Source organism: Chlorocebus sabaeus, chromosome 11 (assembly GCF_047675955.1).
Source record: "Chlorocebus sabaeus isolate Y175 chromosome 11, mChlSab1.0.hap1, whole genome shotgun sequence".
NCBI lineage: Eukaryota > Metazoa > Chordata > Mammalia > Primates > Cercopithecidae > Chlorocebus > Chlorocebus sabaeus.
Window position 1 is genome coordinate 83,585,145 of NC_132914.1, and position 18,126 is coordinate 83,603,270.

The 18,126-nt window shown below is 36.7% G+C and overlaps 1 long non-coding RNA gene across 1 annotated transcript in view; it reads right to left on the bottom strand.

The window, feature by feature from the left end:
- Positions 1-1,242: 1,242 nt before the first annotated feature.
- LOC140712868 (uncharacterized) overlaps positions 1,243-18,126 on the bottom strand; it is a 520,232-nt gene continuing 503,348 nt past the window's right edge. Inside the window, exon 4 of the long non-coding RNA XR_012094676.1 lies at positions 1,243-1,308. This is a non-coding gene — a long non-coding RNA (uncharacterized lncRNA). The remainder of the gene's footprint in view (positions 1,309-18,126) is intronic.

The following is an 18,126-nucleotide window of genomic DNA, read 5'->3' on the forward strand; positions in this document are numbered from 1 at the left end:
TTATCAGAATAAATGACTGTGCTAAAAGAGGACAGGTTGATTAACATTTTTTTGTTACAAACACTTGCATATTAAGTGATAGTCAAGTTTTTGTGAATCCTTTTGCTATTCAAATGTTTCAAGGGATCGTCTAACATATGTTCAAGTTACCAGCAGTAAAAGGCTATATGAATCAAGCATACATCATCCAATAGCATGAGTCTTACGACCCCTGAATGTGACCTGCTCCCAGAGGAAACCAATTTAATGCTCTATCGCACACAGAGTAGTATGTATGAATCACAAAGCCTCCTGATAAATTAATGACAGGTACACCTGAACAGGATTCCTTCTAAGTCACTTATCTGCAGCCAGGAAAGCTTGTTTCACCCTCACTTTCAAAGATAAAGCCACATGGCATGTTTCCTTGGCAGATTCTCACAAAGCAAACAGCCCCCATTTGCATTATTGGGGAAAAACATTCCCCTTATTATTTCAGGTACTGTGACAGCAAATGGTATAAAGCGAAAACTATCTTCCAGTTGAAAATTCATCATTTACCCATCTCTCTCAATTATCAGGCCTTATGTCTTCTCTAACCTTCAAGGCTCTGTGCCTCTTGCTCTTTTACTTTTATTTTTGACAGTTCTGCTATCCCAGAGTCGTAGCCATGGCAGGGTTCAAGAACAGAACATCAGGCTATCAAAGACAACTTATCAGAGACCAAACAGTGAGAAGAGATGGCCACCATTAGCAAGTAGCTGAAAGACAGATCGATGACAGATCAAAGAAAAGTGCACTAAGCTTCATCATTAACTGATAGCTTATTCCATTTGGAAAATCCAAGAGAAAAACTGAGATAATAAATATATGTCCTAAGTATTTAGGCATATTAGTCACAGAGATTTTAAAATTATGTTTAAAAAAAAGGCATGGAAAATGTTTATTTGTGAGGGATCTTATTTACACACTTTATCAACCATAAATACATTGGAATATCAAAACCTTGGAAAACCATATGCCTTAAACTGAATATCAGCTAATATCACAAATACATTATCTTCTTCAGAGTTAAGTATCTACTATTCTTTTAAACTAAACAATAAAACAAACATAACAATTCTCACTTTCTGTATTCCTTATAAAAATGCAGAAATTGCACTTAATCAAGACTATCTCATTATATATCTTAAAAATGCCATATCATATCACCAGGGTAGTTATATAGCATAGTAAAATTCAGTAACACAAATCAACAGGACTCACGTTTTAGTTTCTATAGAGATAGCCTTTCTCACGCAGAATCAGGGCTGTGCTTCCAGGGTGAGTCTGTGTTAAATTAAAATGACAAAAATCTTAGTTTCTCATTCCAGGGTCACTTAGAATGCATGCAAATAAACTCCCAGTTAGTCAAGGGGAAAAAAATTGCATTAAAGAGTACTGATTTGTAAATTTGGTCTTTTCAAATGTAGATGATGTTTACCCCTCTCTCTCCCCCAATATCTTTGCAAAATTTCAGCCCAATGAACTCATTACTGTAAAAACTTAACTAAGGCTATGGTCAGTTAACGAAATTCAAGTCTGGGATTAAGCTCCATAAACACACAAAATGGCTGGGCATCTGGAATTGGGAGAGACATGGATGATGCTGGAAAGAAAAAGAAATAAGCCATATAATTTAGAGAATGTACAATATGATCAATTTAGCTAAATTATCTGTTGTCCTATACATGAGGTGGTTCACAGTACCCTAAATGTGTAAGAAATAAAAGCAAAATGCTTTGAAAATATTACCAATACCATATCCAATGATACTTTGTGGGATGTAAATATAGCTACTAAATTTACCTTCTTTGAAATTACACAGGTTTAATTAGATTGGATATATTTTCTTTATAGCCACAATAATTTAAACAAGATTAAACACCATTCAAAATATGAAGGAACTTCAGTTAGTAGGCAATAAAAATTATTATTTCTGGTCTATCTAGCTACTATGTTATAGTGTTACTTGATTTGTGGTGTACTTCAAAGTCATCAGTAATTTCTTAGAAGTTTTAGCAAATGCAGAACTAAGATGTTCAATTAAAACATTAAACTCTACCTGTGAGCCTCCATATTATAATAATGTTATTTTATTTTTTATGAGTTAGAAAAATATAAAAATGTATTCAGAAAAATTCATTTGAATATTTAAAATTTTAAATCCTATGCATTATTCCCCAGTTTATTTAAATTATATAAATGCATAGTCATAATAGTTTTTCCATTATTATATGTCAAGAGTTTTATACTGTATTATGGAATGTTTTTGAATTTTCTGGTTAACTATCCATTAACTCAACAAATATAGATCTAGAACAGGAGGCCCTTAACATTCCCTCTGCTTGACTGAACTATAGATAAGTTTCTTTCTGACTCTAGGCCCCTAACCTCTTTTTTCTTAGAGCATTTATTTTACAACACTTGTTATTGTATTATTTTTCTACCCCTTTGAGATGTAACTCTTCTCTCTGCACTTTGCTAGTTTTACAACCTAGTAAAGTATTTCTCTAGGATCTGGGGAGACATCCCTTTGAAGTGTAAACATAAAGAAAAATAATGACCTGATCTCCCAGTCTCTATGGGAGAGTATAAGCCTAACTTAGACGAGCAATATTAGCAAACACAGATGGCCTAATAACATTGGCAAATCTCCTCACTAATATCCTCTGGTAGAGTGGTTTCTTGGGGTTGGTTCCAGGAACCTCATAGATACCAAAATTTGTAGATGCTCAAGTCCCTTAAAAATCATCTCTAGATTGAGGAGAGTCAAAATTACCTGGTGATCATCCAAAGGCAAAAACTCTTTATCTGAGGAATTCAGAAGTAATTATACTATTATTTAAAGCCCACATCTTGTTCCAGGTTTCTTTGCAAAAAAACATATAGTAACTAGAATTTCTGTACATCTCTGGAATACATGCCTATCAAAACGCATTGTGCAGCCCTTGCTGGCATTAAGGCACCAAAATGTCTACAAATGTAATCATTTATCATGACCTACATGGCTAATATGGTCCAAAATACCCTTAACCTCCCGCTTTAAGGTCCATAAATACCTCTGAAGAAAAATCCGCTGTGGAGTGCTCACTCCTCTCTTGCTGAAGCTTCCCACTGCACTCTTCTGCAGTGTTCTTTCTTTCTAATAAAACCTTCTTTTTGTAAACCTATACTGATGTTGATAAATTCTTACCAACTCTTGAGTCAACCACTTTCCGATGCCTGGACTTTACCACCTCCCTGGCATAGATTGCTTAATACAATGTAAGTGTTATGTAAATAGTTGCTATCTTGTATTGTCTTTTTTTTAATTTGTATTATTTTTATTGTTGTATTGTTACTGTTTTTTGTTTCCCAAGTATTTTTGATTCGCAGTTGTTTGAATCCCATGGATGAGGAACCTGCAGATACAGAGAGACAATTATACTTTCCACTAGTTCATCTAAGCTCTGAACAATTCTACCACCTTGTGTTTCAGTAGAGTTCAGTTCAATATTTCTCCTTTGCAATAAATCTTGAATACGCTATGAATCTTATAAATCTTCCTTGCCTGTTTAACTCTAAGTGCAATTTTTCTTTCACATTCTCAGGTGTCTATTATGTGCCAGCAGGCACTCTGGTAATTCAGTGCTTACAAGTTAAACACTGTATGCCTTGATAATACCTACAGTCCAGTGGAAGACTGAGACAAATAATTTGATATTTAAAGGAGAGTGTCTGGGAAAACAGAAGGGAGGTGCCTGATAAAAGAGGAACAGAGAATAAAAACTATAATAGAAGAAATATCATCAAAGCTAGTCTCTTCATGGTATTATCCAGGCAATTTGCAGTAGGGCAAACACTCCAGGAGGACATCCAGCACATGTGAAAACCTAGAAAGAAGATGAACATTGCAGTATGAAGACAAGAAAAATCAGAATGGCTACAGTGTATTCAGTGAAATGGGAGGGGTGTCAGGAAATGAGGCTAAAACAAAATAAGAGAAAGATAGGGAAGGCACTTATTTTTTAATATTTAATATTTGTATACGAGTTCAGTTTTATTTTAATCAATAGATTAATTAGCAAGACAATATAACTTAATATTCACTGGCAAGGGCTTTGGTGTCAGACTAACAGGTTTTGAAATTTGACTCTATCTCTCATAAGTTGTGTAGCATTAGGCAAGTTGTCTAACCTCTCTAAATGTCAGCTTTTTCATTTCATACATAAGGATAATGCTTGAAGTTTTATGTGGATTAAAGGGAATTGTACCTAAAATATTAACGTAAGTCTTGGTACACAGAAAATGATCCATGATGATGATGATGTGGTGATGACAATAGAAACCAATCTGTGATACTGATAATGAAGTACACATACTATATACCAGGTCCTGGGAGTTATGAGGTGTCTGAAGAAAACAGAAATTGCTGGAGTGTTTTTAAAATGGAAATGTACTATCTAATTTACATTTTTGAAATAAAATTCTGATGTTTTTAAAGTTGGGAAGTGGCTGGGCATGGTGGCTCATGTCTTTAATCTTAGCACTTTGAGAGTCCGAGGAAGGTGGATTGCTTGAGTCTAGGAGTTCAAGACCATCCTGGGCAACATGGTGAAACCCTGCCTCCACAAAAATGTAAAAATTAGCCAGCTGTGGTAGTCCCAGGTACTTGAGAGGCTAAGGCAGGAGAATCATTTGAGTCCAGGAGACAGTGGAGCTTGCAGTGAGCTGAGATAGTGCCATTGTGCTCCAGTCTGCAGGACAGGAATGAAATCCTGCCTTAAAAAAAAAAAAAAAAAAAAAATTGGGAAGTGAATGCTGTAATTCAGACAAGATACAATAGGGGTATGAGAACAGGTAGTAGAAGCTAAAACTTTGAGTAAATATTTGCAGATACATTAACTAAAAGTCGATATGTACTGAAATGATGGGTTTATAATAGAATGGCCTAATAATAGGATCAATGTACTTCTGCTTTTTAACTGTTGTCTCAATGTAATTATTAATAGCAGAGCCTTCTACTTATAAAAGTATCTTTGTTTGGATGATGAACTATATTGTAGAAGTCTTTGTAGGAATCAGTTCATATGTTTTATAAGAGAGTTGTTTAATCGAGCCAATCAATCGAGTGGATGACATCTTCAAAATATAATATAGCAACAATCATAAGACAAAGAGCTTTCAGGACCATGTTATAACCGCCCAATGGATTCACCTTGCCTGCAGCCTAGACAGAGCTGATTTACCAAGACAGGGGAATTGCAATAAAGAAAGAGTAATTCATGCAGAGCCCACTGTGAGGGATACTAGAGTTTTATTATTACTCAAATCAGTCCACCCGAACATTCAGGGAGCAGAGTTTTTAAGGACAACTTAGTGGGTGAGGATAAGCCAGCAAACTGGGAGTGCTGATTGGTCAGAGATGAAATCATAGGGAGTCAAAGCAATCCCTTCATGCTGAGTCAGTTCCTGGGTGGGGGCTACAAGATCACATGGGCCTGTTTATCAATCTGGGTAGTCCCAGTTGATCCATTAAGTGCAGGGTCTGCCAAATATCTCAAGCACTGATCTTGGGAGCAGTTTAGGGAGGGTCAGAATCTTTTAGCTGCCTGACTCCTAAACCATAATTTCTAATCTTCTGGCTAATTTCTTAGTCTTACAAAAGCCGTCGAGTTCCGCAGTAAGGAGGAGGTTTATTTTGGGAAAGAGTTGTTATTGTCTTTGTTTTAAATTATAAACTATAAACTAAATGCCTCCCAAAGTTAGTTCAGCCTATGCACAGTAATGAACAAGGACAGCCTGGAGGTTAGTAGAAAGCTGGAGTCGGTTTGGTTAGATCCCCTTCACTTTGTCAGTCATAATTTTGCAAAGGCAGTTTCAGTGGCTGACACCTTTAATCCCACCACTTTGGGAGGTCCAGGTAGCTGGATCACTTGAGTTCAGGAGTTTGAGACCAGCCTGGCCCACATGGTGAAACCCCACCTCTACAAAAATACAAAAATTAGCCAGGCTTGGTGGCACACACCTGTAGTCCCAGCTACTCAGGAAGCTGAGGCATGAGAATCACCTGAACCCAGGTGGCAGAGGTTGCAGTGAGCTGAGATAGCACCACTGCACTCCAGGCTGGTTGACAGAGCGAGAGTCCATCTCAAAAAAAAAAAAAAAAAAAAAAAAAGAGAGAGAGAGAAAGAGCTATTTTTTATTTGAGCACATTTATCTGTCAGATGATGCTTTTTGCTGATAACATGCATTATATAATTTAATGCTGAAAAAATCCTATTAAGCACATGTTATTGTTATCCCTATTGTACAGACGAGAAAATTGGAGCACAAAGAGGTTAAACAATCTGTTCAAGTTACATAGCAAATGAAGGGACATGTATCCAAACCAGAGCATCTGCCTCCAGAGCCTGTGCATTTAACTCCTATGCAAAAAGTGCCAGAATAGAGTAGTTTTAAGACCAGGCAATGCTCAGATAGGTCTACTATTATCTAAGAAGATAGTAAAGAATCAGAGGAAGAGCTGTGGGCAATAATAGAATAAACTATTTCAGCAAGGTAGAAAGCACAAAGACAATGATATCAGAGTAACTTCAACTAGGAAATGATATTTCAGATAGATTTTAAAGAATGAAAAGAATATTTGTCTCCTTAAAAGGTCTACTTCAAATGAAAATTTATAAAGATACATGTTTTTCCTTTATTATTCCAAGGAAATGTGATCACTCAGTCTTCAAAATGTCTTCGTATTAAACATATATAAAAATATGTTTTCTTACCACAGACAGATCTGAGATCAGCAACATTCTGAGAGACTTCTGTACACTTACATTATTTATATGAAAATTTACAATTCAAACTATTTATCTTAGCCTTTCTGATTAATATTCTATCCTATAGCATATACCCACACACCTACACATGCACACACACACAAAGACACACAGAGCAAAATTTTAGTATCCAAGATACTCTTGCCACAATAGTTTTTCTTTTCCTCAAACACGCCAAACTTTGGCCTTTTTCCTTTCTCTGTTTAATCTTTTTCAAATCTTAGATTGTCAGCTCTTTTCTGATGTTTCTTCTAGGCTATGGTACATGGAACAGCACTTTGGTTTTATTTTTTAAAATCTTCTGGGACAAAGCCTTTCTCTACATATTGCAACTTCTCCTCTGCTCTATTTCCTGTAAAGACTATTGTCCCCATTTGAACACTGAATATATTAATAACTGAGTAGATAAATTTGGTTTAATTCTGAAGTTCTTGTCAACTAATATAAGTTACAATCTCCAGATTAGCCTTTATAAATAACAGAAGTGTTCATTTTGCTTCATGTGCTTTTATTCTTTATCTCAGTCAGATATTAAGTAAACCATCTTAAAGAACATAATTTTTATCTTCAAATTACTTCCATAATTTTTATACACAATGTCTGACACTCAGAAATAATCAAGTAAAAGGGAAGTCAAGGCTTGATTAAATACCAAGAGAAAAATAAAATAACCAGGGAAATTAGAAAATGTTTTGTATCAAATGAATGAAAATAAAGCCGAGTTTTAAAAATGTTTAGCTTGAAAGCCTACATTCGACAAAAAGAATGATTTAAAATAACCAAAGCAGACACATTAAGAAACTAACAAAGAAAGGCTGATCTAATTTCGAAGCAAGAAAATACAAGGAAACCATAGAAATTCTATAGAAAAATAATAAAATAGAAACAGAAAAATAAAAATGTAGGAAAATCAATTAAAGCAAAAGTTGACTCGCTTTTCAGATAAAAACGTTGATAAATTTTGGTTAAACTGGCAAACAGAGAAGACAGAAGACACACATTTTAAGAATCCAAAATGAAAGGATATCATTATTGATGACTCTTTGGAAATAATACAGGTTATAAAGACACTGTGGCTTGGAATTAGAAGACCTACACAGTGGAATAACCAAATAGAAGAATCCTGGGTTCCTCATACAGTGAACATGATAGTGTGTATATACTGGAGAGACATAAAAGAGTTCAGAAGAGGCTTCACAAGAAAACTTTGAGGTTAATCTCTCACCTTATGGCCCAAGTTTAACCTGGTTGATTTTAAGTTCTTTAACAAGAAGTTTCCAAAATATTTAAAAGGACTTATAAAAGTAAATATTGGGGAATGGCCAAGATCGCTGACTGTAAGCAGCTAGTGCTTGTGGCTCTCACGGAGAGGAGCAAAAGGGGCAAGTAAATGCAGCACTTTCAACTGAAACACCCATGTACTCACATTGACATTAATCATAGAAACAACTTGATGCACAGAGAATGAAGCAGAGCAAGACAAGACAATGGCCCACTTGGCAGCAACATGGAATCAGAGGATCCTCCCTAGCCCAGGGAAGCCATGAGTGAATGAACAACCCCAGGAAACTACACTTCTCCCACAGATATGTGCTACCCTAGGGTCAAAAGACCTCCTTGTGAACCCACTCCACCAGGGCCTTCAATCTTCAGTCTGTCAGACAGAGCTACATGAAGTCTCAGCAAAGGAGCTGCGTAGGTGTGCATGGAGACCCTGGAGCCTTAGATACTTTGACTTTCTGGCAAAAGTAGCTGCTGCTCTAGCAAAGTGGGAGGTTAAACTCCTGTACATACCCCCAGGCAAGAGGCTGAATCCAGGGGGCTGAGCAGCAACAGCCCATAGACTGCATTTCCAGAGCACTTCACAAGATTAGACCCACTTGCTTAAAATTACAGTCAGCTACCAGTAGCAGCATTGCACTCACCTAAGAAGGAGCTCCCAGAAGGAGGGTCAGGCTCCCATCTTTGCTGTTCAGGCGACTTTGCCATTCCAGCCTTCAGGCTTTGGAGAGTCTGAGCTGACCCAGGGCAGATGGGATTCCCCCAGACAGCACAGCTGCTCTACCAAAATGTGGCCAGAATGCTGCTTCAAGCAAGCACCCAATCCTGGGCAGGACCTCCCAGTCAAGGCCTTCACACCCACCTGAGCTCTCTAGCCATCAGAGATCTGAATTCTCCTAGGACAGCACTCCTAGAGGAGAAGGTAGGTCGCCGTCTTTGCTGTCTGGGTGACAACCATTCGAGCTTTTGAGCATTGGAGTGTCTGAGGTGACAAAGGACTGAAGTGGATCCCCAGTGCAGCAGAGCAAATCTACCAAAATATGGCCAGACTGCTTTTTTTAGTGAGTCCCTATCTCGTTCCTTCTCTCTGGGTGGGACTTCTCAACTGGGGTCTCCAACAGATGCCTATAGGCACTATTCACAATAGCAAAGACTTGGAATCAACCCAAATGTCCAATAGTGACAGACTGGATTAAGAAAATGTGGCACATATACACCATGGAATACTATGCAGCCATAAAAAAGGTTTTTTTATGTCCTTTGTAGGGACATGGATGTTTGTGTCCTTTGTAGGGACATGGATGCAGCTGGAAACCATCATTCTCAGCAAACTATCGCAAGAACAGAAAACCAAACACTGCATGTTCTCGTTCATAGGTGGGAACTGAACAACGAGATCACCTGGACTCGGGAAGGGGAACATCATACACCGGGGCCTATCATGGGGAGGGGGGAGGGGGGAGGGATTGCATTGGGAGTTATACCTGATGTAAATGACGAGTTGATGGGTGCTGACGAGTTGATGGGTGCAGCACACCAACATGGCACAAGTATACATATGTAACAAACCTGCACGTTATGCGCATGTACCCTAGAATTTAAAGTATAATAATAAAAAAATTAAAAAATAAAATAGGGAAAGCCACAGAGTCCCTGACTGGAAGATACAGGGATGCTCTCGAGTGGCTTGGGGGTGGGATTCAAGGGCTTGTCAGTTATGAAGCCTTCCCTATTACAAACAGGAACGAACAAACCATAAACCAATCAACAAATGAAAAAGGCACTTCTATGTGTTTGCGAGGAATCACACACACACCCAGGGACTCCAGCTTTGGGGGTTGATGCATGCTCCAGCCAAGGTAAAGCAATAGCTGCTACTGAGGATCCGTGGATAATTATTAATGGATGGGGGCTTCCTGTGGCGGAGCTAGAGGCTGGGCTCGGGATCTCTCCACCTCCCCTCACCTGCTTGAGCCAGCTTTGCTTCCTGGAATCCTAACTGCTGTCAACCACTTTCCTCTCTGCCCTCCCCAACCCTGCCTTCCATTCCAGTCACGTTTTCCAGTCCTAGGAATTCACTTTTCTGTCTTCTGGGCCAGGCCCCTCTGATACCAACGAACGAACTGTAGTTGCTTTGCCCTGAGCTCACCTGCCTGATCTGCCTCCCTCCCCCAACCTACCTTGCTATTCCTGTTTCTTTTCAAACCCAGCTCCTGCTCAATCCCTACACCTGTGCTAGTAAGGGCTTACATAGGTGAACTAGAATCCTGCTCTCAGCTCCCTTCTTCTCATTAAAAGAAGGTGGGGAAGAAGACAGACTTGATTCAGTAACTGTAATTTTTATATATATATATATATATATATATATAAAATAAATGATCATAACATGCAGTATTATTATAAATTTCAAAATAAAACCAGCGTTGAAGTTTTTCTGTGCATTGATAAACACAATTAGTATTTTGGTAAGCAATCTTCCGGATATCTTTATCCCCTGCCCTCTTCACCCTACTTCTTCTCCACCCACAAAAACACTCATGCCTTTCTGTATCTCAAATGGGATTATACTATATACCATGTTCTTTGTTTTTTTAAATTTAGAAACTTCAATTATCTCCTCCTTAATGTATGTTTTCTTTTATGTTCAACAACGTGCCTTGTTTTCCTTTCATATTAGTAAATTTAGAATCACATCAGTATTTTATAATTGCATGGGATGACACCTTAACTTATTTAAACATATTCCATTTACAGATATTTTATTCACTTTCAATTCATTTTGTTAGTACTGCTCTACTATTTTACATTATTACTAGTAATATAATAAAAATATGAGAAACAAACAAAAAAAGAAAATGTACCTACACCCCATGGAATATTATGCTACCATAAAAAAGAATGAGATCCTAACTTTTGTGGGAACATTGAGGGAGCTGGGGCTATCATCCTTACCAAACTAACACAAGAACAGGAAACCAAATACTGCATGTTCTCACTTGTAAGTGCAAGCTAAATGATAAGAACTTATGGACACAAAGAAGGAAACAACAGACACTGGGGCCTACTTGAGGAAGGAGGGTGGGAGGAGGGAGAGAAGCAAAAATGATAACTATTGGGTATTGAGCTTAATACCTGGGTGATATGATAATATATACAACAAACTCTGGTGGCAGGTGTTTATCCATGTAACAAAAACTTCACTTGTACTTTCAAACCTAAAATAAAAATTAAAAACAGAAAAAAGATACTATGAACTGTTTTGATCAATACATATAAATATATATAAAGACCAATAAATATAAAGACACACCTTACCAAAACTGACTTAAGCAGAAATGGAAAATATGAATACCTCAATAGTAAGTAAAGAAATTGAATTAATAATATGAAATTATTTTAAATTATTCCACAAAGAAAAGTTCAGACTAAGATGGCTTAAGAATAAATTCTAGCACATACTTAAAGTAGAAATAATACTAAGAATATCAATTCTTCACAAATTTACCAAGAAAATAATAAAAACATAAACATTTCCCAATTCGTTCTATCAGGCCAGTATCAACAAATACCAAAGCCAGAAAAAGATATGATAAAAGAAAACAACAGGGCAATATTTCAATGACTACATATGCAACCTCTTTTCTATTAATTATTTAGTAAATCAAAATCCAGCAACATATATAGAGGATTATACATCAATATCAAATGGGATTTGTCCCTGGAATGAAAGGTTGTTTTAACATTTGAGATTCAATTAATGTACTTCACATAGCAATGCAATAAAGAAGAAAAATCACACCATCAATTAAATAGGCACATAAACACACACACACACTCACACACAAAACAAAAACAAAAACAAAAACAAAAAACTTAAAAAAAAACTAACGTTATGGAAAAAAACTCTCAATAAACTAGGAATAGAAAGTAAATTCCTCCACCTATTAAGGATATTCACAAAAACCTTATTTTAGCATAATCCTTAATAAAGAATCATAGAATGGTATGCCCCATTAGATTGGGCACAAGACAAGGGTGCACTCTACTCACCATTGAAAAAAAAGGCTGAGAGAATTTAAAGAATATCTAAATGAATTGGGATATAGTCTATTTTCATGGATCGGAAATGTCAATAATGTTAACTGGTGATTCTCTTTATAGTTATATATACATATAGTGTAATCTGTATGAAAATGCCAACATACTATTTTTTAATCAATGTCAATGTAAAATATCTACCCAGAAACAGAAAAAGCAAAAATAGCTAAAAAGCTATGAAAAACAACAAAGTTGAAGGACTTGCATTTTACATTTTCAAAACTAACTATAAAGTTATGGTAATCTTGACAGTGGGTTCCTGGCACAAGGATAGATATATTAATCAATGGCACCAATTTGAGAGTCCAAAAATAAATAATTTCATTTATATCCAATCGATGTTTCAGAAACATTTCAACACTACTCAGTGGAAAAATGGTATTTTTTAAAAAGATGCTGCTGGGCCAGTTGGATTTCTCCATGCAAAAAGGTGAATGTAGATTTTTTACTCGTCACCATAAGCAAAAATTAACTCAAATAATAGGCCCAAAAATAATACTCTAAATGATCAGTCTTTTAGAAGAAAATACAGGAGAAAATCTTCAAACTTTATGTTATATAATGTGTTCTTACCTGTAACATAAAAAGCAAAATCCATTTAAGAAATATTAGTTAAATTGGACAGACTTAAAATTATTTTTTTTCTTATATTAAATATAATAGTTTATATATTTACAGGATACACTTGAGTATTTGTTACTTGAATAGAATGTGTAATGATCTGGTCCGGCTATGTGGGGTGTCTTATCACCTTGAGTATTTATCATTTCTATGTATTGGTAACGTTTCAAGTCCTCCCTTCTAGCTACTTTGAAATATAAAATATTATTGCTGCTAACTATACCCCATTCTGCTATAGGACATTAGCACTTATTTCTTCTAACTGTATGTTTGTACTCATGAACCTTTTTTCCATCCACACACCATTCTCAGCCTCTGGTATCCATCATTTGATTCTCTATCTCTATAAAGTCAATTTTTTTAGCTCCCATGTATGAATGAGAACATACAATATTCGTCTTTCGGTGCCCGGCTTATGTAACTTAATATGATGACCTCCAATTCCATGTTATTGCAAAGGAAAATATTTTATTTTTAAAGGCCGAATAGTGTTCCATTGTAAATATATACTACATTTTCTCTATTCATTCTTACATTGATGGACACAAGTTGATTCCATATCTTTTCTACTGTCAATAGTGTTGCAATAAATATGTGAGTGTAGGTATCATTTTGATAAATATATATATATATATATGTTTAGATAAATAACTAATAATGGGAGTGCTGGATTGAATGGTAGTTCTATTTTTAACTTTTTAAGAAATTTTTATGTTGTTTTCTACAGTGGTTTTACTAATTTACATCCTCACCCAAAGTGCCTAAGAGTTCCCTTTTCTCTGCATCCTCATGACCATGTGTGATTGTCTTTTTAATAAGAGCCTTCTAACATGGATAAGATAATATCTCTTTGTGCTTTTGATTTGCTTTTCTCTGATGATTAGTGATGTTGAGTATTTTTTTTTTTTTTTGGTATATCTGTGGGCTATGTGTATGAATTCCTTTGAGAAATCTCTATTCATGTCCTTTAACCATAATTTCATGGGCTTATTAGTTTTTCTTTTTTTAATTGTTGAGTTGTTTGAGTTCCTTTTATTTTTACTCCACTGTCAAAAGAAATAATTGCAAATATTTCCTCCCATTCAACAAATTGTCTCTTTACTCTGTTGATTGTTTCTTTTGCTGTGCAGAAGCTTCGTCTATTTGTCTATTTTGTTATCACTACCTGTGTTTCTGAGGTCTTAGTCATAAAATATCTACCTAAACAAATATTCTGAAGTGTTTTTCTTATGTTTTTTTTTCCTCATAGTTTTATAGTTTCAGGTCTTATGTTTAAGGTTTTTTTGTTTTGTTTTTTTTTCCTAAATATTTTATGTTCTGGTATACATGTGCAGAATGTGCAGGTTTGTTACATAGGTATATACATGCCATGATGGTTTGCTGCACCCATCAACCTGACATCCACATTATGCATCTCTCCTAAAGTTATCCCTCCCCTATCCTCCACCCCCCAACAGGCCCTGGTGTGTAATGTTTCCCTCCCTGTGTCCATGTGTTCTCATTGTTCAATTTCCACTTATGAGTGAGAATATGCGGTGTTTGGTTTTCTGTTCCCTTTAGTTTGCTGAGAATGATGGTTTCCAGCTTCATCCATGTCCCTGCAAAGGACGTGAATTCCTCCATTTTTACGGCAGAATAGTATTCCATGGTATATATGTGCCACATTTTCTTTATCCAGTCTATCATTGATGGGCATTTGGGTTGGTTCCAAGTCTTTACTATTGTGAACAGTGCTGCAATGTTTAGGTTTTTAATTCATCATAGTTGATATCTGTATATGATGAGAGATAATGATCTAGTTTCATTCAGGTATATGGTAATCCAGTTTTCTCAGTACCATTTACTGAGAGTGTATCTATGTTATTGATGACCTTGTGGAAGATCAGTTCATTGTAAATACGTGGATTTATTTTGGGGTTCTCGATTCTGTTCAATTGGACCGTGTGTCTATTTTTATATCAACACCATGCTACTTTAGTTATAATAGCCTTGTAATACAGATTGAAATTAGGCAGTGTGATGCCTGCAACTTTGTTCCTTTTGCTCAGGAGTGCTTTGACTGCTTTGATTCTTTTTTGGTTCTATATGAATTTTAGGACTTTTTTTTTAATCCCTTGGAAAATTACATTGATATTTTGATAGATATTTGAGTCTGTAGATTGCTTTTGTTCATATGGTTATGTTAGCTCTATTAATTTTTCTGATCCATGAGCATGGGATGTATTTGCATTTATTTGTGTCTTTTTACACTTCTTCCTTCAGTGATTTGTAGTTTTCCTTGCAGAGACTGATTACCTCTTTGGTTTAATTTATTCCTTGGTATTATTTGTAGCTATTTTAATGGGGTTGCCCTCTTGATTTCTTTTTTGTCTGTTTCCTTATCCATTATTGGTGTTTAGAAACACTAATGATTTTTGCATGTTGATTTTGTATCTTACAGCCTTACTGGATTTGGTTATCATTTCTAAGAGGCGTTTTGGAGGGTTTTTCTAAATAGAAGCTAATATTGTCTGCAAAGAGGGACAATTTGGCTCCCTCTTTTCCAGTTACAATGCCTTTAATTATTTTCACTAGCCTGGCTAGCACTTTCAGTACTATGTTAAATAGGAGTGGTGAAAGTGGGCATCCTTTTCTTGTTCCAGATCTCGGAAAAAAGGCTATCAACTTTTCCTCATTTGGGATGATATTAACTGTGGATTTGTCCAATATGGACTTTATTATTTTGAGGTATATTCCTTCTTTTCCTACTTTGTTGAGAGTTTTTATCAATAGGAAATGTTGACTATTTTCAAGTGCTTCTTCTGTGTCTATTGAGATGGTCATAGAAATTTTGTTCTTCATTCTGTTGATGTGCTGTGTCACATTTATTGATTTCATTTTGAGCCATCCTTGCATCTCTGGGCTAAATCTCATTTGATCAAACCAACTGTTGAATTTGATTTGCTAGTATTTTGTTGGAGATTTTTGCATCTATATTCTTCAGGGATGGCCTGTAGTTTTCCTCGGTTGTGCCCTTTTCTGGTTTTGGTATCAGGGTAATGCCGATCTCATAGAATGAGTTAGAGAAATTTTCTCCCGTTTTAAATTGTTTGACCAGTTTCAGGAGGATTTGTGTTAGTTCTTCTTTTCTTCATTGACCCTGTAGTCATTCAGGAGCATGTTGCTTAATTTCTGTGTATTTGTATACTTTCCAAAGTTCTTGTTGGTATTAATTTCCAGTTTTATTCCATTTTCATCTGAGAAGATAATTGATATTATTTTAATTTTTAAAAATATATTGAGACTTGCTTTATGGTCTAACATATGGTTTACCCTGGAGAATGTTCTATGTGCTGATAAGAAGGTGTATTCTGCAGTTATTGAATAAAGTGTTTTGTAAATGTCTGGTAGGTTCATTTGACCTAAAGTCCTGTTTAAATCTAATGTTTCTTTGTTAATTTTGTGTCTAGATAATCTGTTGAATGCTGTGAATAGGGTGGTGAAGTTTGCCACTATTATTGTATTGGAATTTATCTCTCTACTTAGATCTAGTACAATTTGTTTTATTAATCTAACGTCTTTAGTGTTGGGTGCATATATATTGAGAGTTGTTATATCCTCTTTCTGGATTGATGCTTTATCATTGTATAATGACTCCCCCCTTTTTATTACTGTTTTTGATTTAGAATCTGATTTTTTTTTCTGATAAATATATAGCTACTCCTGATTGTTTTTGGTTTTTATTTGTGTGGAGTATGTTTATTATAGTGTTCCTTTGAAGGCATTACATTTTCCTGCTTTTTCATGTTTCCTGTGTCCTTATATTGATATCTGTGCATCCAGCATAATTGTCATTTCTTCTACTTTTTTTTTTTTTTTCATTTGTTTTTGTAGGAGAGGACATTTTCCTAAAGTTGTATCTATAGTGTTGGTTGGGTAGGGCACATCAGCTTTGATTCTAGGTACACGTAGTAGGGTAGTATCTGCATGATTTCTTTAGCCGTAAACAGCATCTGTGGTGACTGCAATTTCCTTAGTGGCTTTGGTGCAGTTTTTAGTGGAGGCTGTCCTGAAGTTTTACTAGGGACTGAGATGCTAGATGGGCCAATGTTTGAGCCCCAGTGGTGGCAGCAGTGGGCAAGACTGCATGTGCTGGCACCAGTGCCAGTGGGTCTAGGTAGGCCTGGGCCTTCAGGTAACTTGCTCAGATGCCAGTAGTGTCAAGGGTAGATTGGGTTATTGGGCAGGCTCTTGGACCCCTGGGTGGACGACATGAACTATGGCAGTGCCAGTGGCTGGATAACACTCTGGGTCCTAAACAGTGCTTGCTGGTAGTAGTGAGGGCTGTGATTGTTGGTTGGGATAGTCTCCATGCCTGCATATGGTACATGTAAATAGGCACCAGCTGTAGCGGTAGCTGCAGGGTGGATGGGATTAACCTCAGGCCCCCAGGAAGAGTGCTTAGATGCCAATGGTGGTGGACTTTGCTGGGCAGTCCCTAGGCTTTAGGGCTGTGCACTCTGACATGGAGAGAGTAGCAAAGAAGCTTGGTAGGCTTGTCCTCAGAGCCCTCTGTGGTGTGTGCACGCACCAGCTATGGTATACAGAGGCAGTACAATTCCCAGGCTTCTGGAAAGTTGCTTTGGTGGGAGGTGGTAGGAGCTGCACAGCGGCCCTGCCACTGAGAAGGTTGGGGTTGCCTTCATTGCCTGCAAACTTGGCTGGCTGGTTGGAAATAGGTGCCATGCTTACATTTTAGCTTCAGAGTTGCTTACTAGCTAGATTCAGTGGTTTTAACCTGTGCCTTGCTCACTTGCACCTCAGGTCCATCTGTGGCAGCCCATGACTGACTCTTGCTTCAGCCCCAGAAACAAGAGCTCATACTTTGCTCCCATCTCAGCCCCAGTGCTGTTGAGCACCAGGGCAGGGCATAATCTGTTGTGGGTTGGGTTCAAAAATGGTGCCTTGCTGTAGGCATCTTAGGTCTCAGGATGTGCAAGTGACCCAGCACAAGCTCTCTCTACGAAACAGCAGCCTTGCAGAGTCTCCTGGCAGTCCCACTTCCTGCAAGGGAGAAACTAGAATCTTCATGCATTGCTGATGGCAATGTAAAAGGGTACTGCCATTAAAAAAAACATTTTGGCAGTTACAAAAATATTAAACACAAATTTAGCACATGACTGTCAAATTCACTCCTTGATATCTACTCAAGAGAAATAAAACCTAGGTCATCTAAAGATTCCTATGTGAATGTTCATAGCGGCACTATTTCTAATAGCTACATACTGGGAAAAATCCAAATGTTCATTCC